The following is an 8,153-nucleotide window of genomic DNA, read 5'->3' as shown; positions in this document are numbered from 1 at the left end:
TTTACAGACATATGCATGTGCATCACCGCGTAGCAACTGTACATATAACATAGCTGTCTGGGTTGGCACGGCCATCATGCCCTGCTGTTTATTTGATATGCAAAGGAGTACTGTGGAGCAGCGCCACGGTCTTTGCTAAAGTACTTTACTCCTCACATAACCCAAAGTGGCAGCAGCAGCATCAGGATGAGCTCCAAGAGCGAGGTGGCTCCTTCTCAGTAATTTATAATGCACTTAACTCCTCTACTCTGTTGATTGTCTACATTACCAAGAATCAAACACGAGGCCAAACAAATAAAAAATGCCACTTTTTATTCTGGTTTAACACAGTCGAAAGCACAAGTCTTTCATTACGTTCCCGCTCATTCACATCAGGGTCTGTGTGGAACAGAAACAGGGATTACGATGGCAAAGGGAAACCACTTCAAACTGCCAACCATAAACACCATCAAAGAATGGCATCTTGAAAAGACTTGGGTGAAAAGAGCAAAGAGGAAAAAAATAAACACAAAGTGTCAGCAACAGTTTAAGACTGGTTCAATTCAGTAGTTTGGAGAAAAAAATGTAAAAGTGTCATTATTAAAAACACTACAGCGCTGTTAGATTTATAAAACAGACACTGTTGGAACTCTAACCACACCCATCACATATGACGTACAACACGCCGTAGCCTTCCCAGAATACTGTGCTGCTGCCTCAAGCTTTCGTATGGACTGCCCATTGCTCATGGTGGAGACCATTATTAAATGTGCTCTGTGGAGGGCCTGTAGGTAGCTCCCAGGATCAGACACAGGGAGAGCAAGAGGGGCTGTTTGGCTTAAGTGTTTTTTATTAGGATAGATGGAGACCTAAGCTCCATAACAGAGCTTCAGCCCTTTCTCCCAGACAGGGGCCCACTTTCCCTTCTCACTCCACTCAGGCACATATCAAAACACCAGCTTGGCTTGTTTTTTTCCCCCTGTCAAAATACAAATGCTCTGTTTGGAATTCTGCAATTTCCTTTATCAGCTGCATCAAGCCCATTTCTCGACTGTTAAACCCGTAATTATTGTCACAAAAAACAAAACTGCACAGGGAGAATTGACAGGGAGGGAGACTGTGTGTCCTTGCATGTGAATGAAGTGTAAAATAAGAACTTAGTTTTGAGAACTTGTGAAACTCTGCTGGAGATCTTTATGTGTGTCTGTGGTCTAAAACCTAAAGCCAAAGAACACTGTTACCAACTCAGCCAAATTTGAGTTTTAGCTCCACCCGCCAGTTTTTGCTCCATATTTTTTTAAAGAATGCTGCAGCACATATTAGAGCCAGCTGGCCAGATGACATAACTTCCTCCTCTAGCTGTAACGATATGGTGACATGTGTAAGTCTGCTTTAACACTGCCCATCACTGACACAAGAACACTCTGAACATCTGCTCAGACAGTAAGGACAGTAAGTCGGAGAAGAAAGCTCCGCGCAAATGCCTCCATCCCTTAATTTGAGGACCAGGGCCAGTTGTTAAAAATCTCTTTGATGTAAGAACGTTATGTTAACTTTATGTGTTTTACAGACAGTGAGACAGAAGTTCTCTCTTTGTCTATAAATTGTAATCAAAGGTATGAGAAAATGTTTTACAGATGATTTTACTTTGTCTTGACCCTACTGTTGTCATCAGAGTAATGTTGTGAACCCAGAAAAAAATGTTCCCATCTGGCTCCCCATCACTCCAACTGCTGCTGTTATGCGTGTGGGAACTGTGATGGTCTTGCACATGGGCACAGAGGAAGAAAAGAAGTTGGAACAGTAAGAGAGAAGGATGGATTCACTTGAAAGATCCAGCTGTTAGGCCATCCAAACCCTGGGAAAGTCTGATACTGTTTTAATGTATGGGTGAGCACCTCGCCAGCACATCAGCCTGACTTATAAAGCCTCCTTAAAAAATGTAGGGAACAGGTGGACGGGGAAGTTTGGCAAAGGGTGAAAAGGGCTGAATGCCAGGTCAGTTCTCACTGCCAACATAATGTGTTGCTTTGAACCCCCCCCCCCCCTTTAACCCCCTGCAATGCAGTAAATTACTTTTATCAGAATCAGAATACTCTATTATTTATCCACATCAACATCTATTAAACCACAATTCCTTTACACATTGATTTCTCCATCTCCAATGTGTATATTCTTCACATTGTGTTTGTTGTACGCAGTAGTTTGTGTCAGTATAAACTGATAGATATGAAAAACTTGCTCCAAATCTTTAATGTGGTGCAATGCGGTTGAGGTCTGTACAGCAGTGTGTATATTGACTTCTGTGTTTCTGTAATGTTTCATTGAATAAAACAAACAGCCAGCCCCTCAATCTAGAGTTATCCATAACCTCTGAAATGAGACTTTATGTTTCATACAAACGGCATCTCGGTTACATCAATAATCCTGCAAATGAAATCGATTTCCCCCCAAGCTCTTCCAATTCTGATCACAGCTGGGTTCCCCATATGGAGCATTAATGGGGTGGAGCACCCTGAGCCTGATCTAAAGCTGGAGAATTCTGGGCACACCACAACATCAAATCCCACTGTAATTACCTTCATGCAAACACAGGGGCCCTCTCCAACACAATATGGGTTGAAGATTGGGATTTGTGTGCATTGTTTTTGAGGCTGGAATTGATCTTGAAAATTGTTTGGTGCAATTTACCAAGATGCTTAAGAAAATTGAAGAGCACTGACTGTGCGGCATACAAATGACTTGTTGTGATGAGAACAATATACAAGCTCTATGTGGCTCGCCTACATTTTTGACAGCAATGACTTTCTGGTACAATACAACAATGGCTAATCATCATGTTTTTCATAAATTCAAATTAGAGAGATCATTGTTCTTGACAATCGTCACTCATCTTTTTGCTCAACAAGACATTTTTAAAATCAAAAATGACACCAATTCTACCCATGCATATGGCTAAGCAGCTGCTTCTTGTCAATTAGCTTACACATGTTTTTTAGCCCAATTTTGGCACAGCACATGAAATGCCATTTTCTCACTAGAATATGCTATCTGACATAAGGCTATTGTCTTAATTCCCTTAGGCTGTGGTGGAAAAAAATCATGGAACATACAGAGGGCCAGGTTATATCCTGTCTTACAGACATCCCTATCCCATCATGCACACTCCAGCCTTCTCTCTCCAGCAGGTGGGGGTGGTCATGCACCACGCAACACGGTTATGGGTTTAAGTCTGAAATCTACATACTGAAATGACTTCAGCTCTCTTGCACAATGCCAAAGTTGCTGGAAGTCTGATGAGTTTATTTCATCAATTCCAGAAATGCTGCAGAGAGAGAGAGAGAGAAAGAGAGAGAGAGAGAGAGAGAGAGAGAGAGAGAGAGAGAGAGAGAGAGTGAGTGAGTGAGTGAGAGGGAGAAAGGGACACAGACGGACAGACAGAGAAAGAGAGATGGATAGAGTGAGAGGAGAGAGTATATTTCTACATACAATAGCATGTGTCCATCATCCTCTGAGTACGTGTGGGTGTGTATGTGATGTGAGTGTGTGTGTGCGCGCGTGCGCATGTGTATATGTGCACTTACATCCCCCCTGCATACATTGATGTGTGGAAGTTAGTTTGATGTGAATCCTCTCTGCCCTCTGAGTAGCACGGTGACTGCTGTCCATCTGCTCCAGGGTCTCAGGTGTGTGTTATCTCTTCCTGTGCCCCTGGGAACTTTCAACAGATATGCCAGTCAGCCCAGGCTGAACTGCTCTTGTAAATTACTCACTAAACAGCCCTGCCCTGGATTCTGCATTCGAGGGAAAATCAATTATTTGACCCCCCCTTACATTTCACAGTCCATTTTCAGCATGCTGGGGCCAATTACACCCAGCAGAAAGACTACTCTTTATGTCATTCCCACGATGACCTCCATCTTCCAGCTCCACACGAAGCACTGTTAATGCACCAACTACAAGCACTTGTGCCACGAAGGAGCGTGCTAATGCACTGGTTACCCACACTTTAGCCACACCAAGCACACAAATACAGCCGCTGAGAGGCAGTAACACAACCGCACACAGCCAGCTGTAGTGTCTCTCAACTGGGAGCTGATCATCCCGTGTCCAGTGCACTGAGCGAACGCCACTGACGGTTTGACAGCCCTAATGAAAGCTGATTACCAGGAGGCATCTATTAATTTGTCCTTAATCATGACAAAGAGAGTCTGTGGCTAACAGCTGTGAAATGGCAGCCGCCGCGCGGAAATGAGGCTCAGGGAAAGGCCGGGGACAAGGGGTTAGGCCCTGCGCTGTCATTAACTGCCTGCCATTGTGTGTGCTCGCTTAGAGCTTAGCTACAGGTAACTCAATAAGATAACACAGACTGCGCTCTACCCTGGTCTTTGTGAAAAGCTATTGCTGTGAATCCTGGGTGGCTAGGCAAAGAATAGGAGGATATTGGTTTGCATGCTCCGAGCAGGAGTTTGAATGATCCAGGTGAGAAGCTGACAGTAACAGGTTTAAGCTCTGTTCCTTCATCTGCTGGAGGGGTGCTGAGGAAAAAGTCAATCAACGACTGAACAGGTTGCTGAATAAGGAACTGAGCTGGCTTTTCAAACAGACACAGTGCAGCAAATGTGTGCTCAATCAAACCTTAATTTTAGATTTTTTTTTAAATTGAAGAAATAAATGACAAACCTGCCTTGTTTTTTAAATCGATCAAAAATAAAACTGAAACAAATACTAACTCCAATAGACACATAAGTCATGCAGGGAGGCCACCTGGTACTGAAATCTTCACATTGACTATTTACAGCTGGATGTGGCTGCTTTGGCAGGTTGGTGGAGAGATGGAGGCCCCTCAAATAAGTCTAAATTATCAGCCTGCCTGGAGTGGCGTTGTGTTTAATGGGACACTTAGTAAACATTGGGAGGGGTATCATTATAGTGGCTGTCACAAGGTATCTGATGTAACATCATCACACAGCATATAACCTATGATTTACCATAAGACTAAGGATCTTTGCATTTCTCTTCTGTTAGTTAGCACCGATGAGACAGTTTATGTGCTGGAGACATAGTACGTCCAATCCAAAAATATATAGTCCGATCCACAGATCCACTGGGATCAGAGTCAACACCAACATTTTAATCATGGTTAGATGTCCTAATTAAAAAATAAAAATCAAATCAAAATGGACTGATTTGCTGTTTTCATTTCCATCTGCTGTTAGGTTATGCCTTTGACCACTCTGGACACTTAGCTTGACCAAATGTCCATGCATCACTAATGTTAAATGATCTGAATAATTCATTTAATTAGTGTAGGTTACTACAACACAGATTTGTGCAGGGATGTGAAATCTGTTCTGCTTTGGACACCGTTGGGTCTTAAATTGTTCCTGTTCTTGATTATTGTTGCATTTTTCTACATCATGTTTAATAATGTGCAGGGATCTACCCATGCCATGACTTTTTTTTTAACATTAATGGCAGTGAGTGGTGTTTAGTTAAAAAAACTAAAGATTATTTTTACTATTTGAGATCCATTCTTTTGGAATACAATGTTGCAACGAGGAATGCGGAAAATGATGGATTTTGTGTATGTTAATCTTGAGACACCACACTGTGCGCTGTGTGTTGTGTGGCAGCTTTCATTAACCTGCAACCAGATTAACAGTAAATCATTAAAAATTCATTTTAAATGTATCACTCTGCATTCTGAATACATTTCTTGAATTACATTCTTATTGTTAATGTTATTGTTATTCTTCTTATTATTATATATGACACCTCTGCTTTGTATTTCAGTGTTTTTGCTTAACTCTAAAAACGTTCACGCTGATAGGGGAAAGACTGCAGGGCTCGGATGTAACATGACAAACAAGGCAGAACATTTCGTTTGGCTTTGTATGAATTAATCAGTGGAAATGGGCCGACATGTTGAGCAAACAGTCATTTAAGACTCTGCTGAGACACTGATGAAACCCATGATTCAATTAGATACCAAGCTCCTAAAAATGCAACAAGTCTTTTAGCTCAGGAGGGAGGACAACAACAACCACAGCTGGCTTATACACAAATCCACAACTGACAGACACTCACACTTCTGTAAACCTCCTGAGGGCTGGATTCCTTATTTGATTGAAGAGTGGTGAAGGCTGCAAAAATCTAATAATATATTGTGAAACACTGTACATTCAGATCATACTTTAATTTCTAATGCAAATGAATATTATTGGAAACAGTAAAAATGCACCAATGTGCTACTGTGTTTATCATTTAGAGGAGCCAGGAGGAAAAAACTCTGTAAGTCTTTGTACACATGTGGAGCATATGTCACATGCTCCGCCTTTTAAACTTTAGTGTACATGAGTACATTTTACATTTCACATCTGTAAAGCACATTTTGCTGCTCATTTGCATTCCATCAGAAACTGGCATTAAACCTGACCATGTAAAGGAAATGTGATTATGCTGTAACATCAAATATTCAAATAACACGGTCGATCCCATAGTACATCCATCCAGCTATGTTGTTATTATTATTATTTTTATTATTATTATTATTATTATTGTTGTTGTGCTTAGTCAAACACAAAAATAATGACTTATTATATATACATATTATATATAAAGTCTTATTTTTAACTTCTTGTTTGCATAAAGGTAAACCCCTTGCCAGCCCATCAGACTGACTCCTAAAAATGTCGGGAACAGGGAGGCCTGGGTAGCTCACCTGGCAGCGTGTATGGCCCATGTATAGAGGCTTTGTCCTCCCAAACAAAGGCCTAAAATGCCAAAAAGTAATGTTTAGAAAAATATAGGGAACAAGTGGAAATGGAAGTATAGCATGATTGTAATACGCAAATCTCATTATCAATTTTGGATCAATTTTTAGTAATTTTACCTAAGTGAAAAATCTGTACCAGTTCTTTTGCTTGACCAGGATATGTAACACAGTAGATTCTTCCCCTTATTTACAAATTTTTGCATCTGACCTGCAGGACACTATATACATTACAATAATGTAATGTATTAGCAATAAATGCATCAGTTTTTACATACTGAAAAATCATAAAATTAAATTATAATGACAAATAAAATACAATTGTGACAGAATGAGAAAACAACCATTGTTTTTTTTATTGGTATAGAGAGCAACACGGTATAGTATCTGATTTAAAAAGAATACCATCTAAAGGGCACATTGTTACCAATGCTTCAAACAGCCGTAATTAAAGTGCAGCCATTGAGCGCTGTTACCGTGGGTGCTATAGAAGCTTCATCATCCATCCTCTCCACTATCAATCCTATCATATGGCTTTCAGACAATTGCAAAAGCATTCTTGTTGCTTAAGTGCTAATTTGCATAACCTATAAGCCAGTGGCTGAATGTACATGATCAAGTAACACATTTTAGTGGTAAAAGAGAACTCACATGAAAAGGCACAAAGTAGATGTCAATGTTTTCATGATTAAAACTCTGAAGGTCTCTATATAAAAGTCAATTTATGTTTGATTAGCATTTATTTACTATTTCACACTTTTGAATTTGACTGTATTAAAGAGACTAAACGATGGAATGCAGCACGTTGCGTTCCTCTGTATTTTTGTTTGTCATTTGGTGGGTGTCAGTTCAGGGTTTGGGCAGCAAGGAGTTGAGAGGCACCGCGAGCCTCATGCTGTGTCCCCTGGTGCTGCCCCCTCTCATCTATGAGAAGAGCCTCTTCCCCCCTGCTAAGTTTGCAAAGTCCAATTTTCAGCTAATATGGAGGTCGCAACAGCAAGCGCAGAGGGCGTAGTAGGACATAATGGCTATGGGATTGTAAATATTGGTTTTAGAGAGACACAATTGGAGGGCAAGCGGAGAAAAATTTCCATATAGTATGTGCTAGCACCATTGGAGCCCTTGGTGCAGCAGAATAGATTTTCCATTCTAGTGTGTCACATTAGATTTTCGGAGGTGCTCAGTGGCAGGTACATGTCATTAGTAACACTTTAGCTCAGTAATGAACCTTTTTATTTATCCGGTGCCTCTCTCATGAATGAATAAGGAGCTGCTCCCCAACTGTGCTCAGCCGTGAGGAGCAGACAGAGGAGGCAGAGAAAAAGAGAGAGACAGAGAGAGAGAGAGAGAGAGAGAGAGAGAGAGAGAGAGAGAGAGAGAGAGAGAGAGAGAGAGAGAG

This window comes from Etheostoma cragini, chromosome 4 (assembly GCF_013103735.1).
Source record: "Etheostoma cragini isolate CJK2018 chromosome 4, CSU_Ecrag_1.0, whole genome shotgun sequence".
NCBI classification, from domain to species: domain Eukaryota; kingdom Metazoa; phylum Chordata; class Actinopteri; order Perciformes; family Percidae; genus Etheostoma; species Etheostoma cragini.
Note: the sequence above shows the minus strand (reverse complement) of the source record.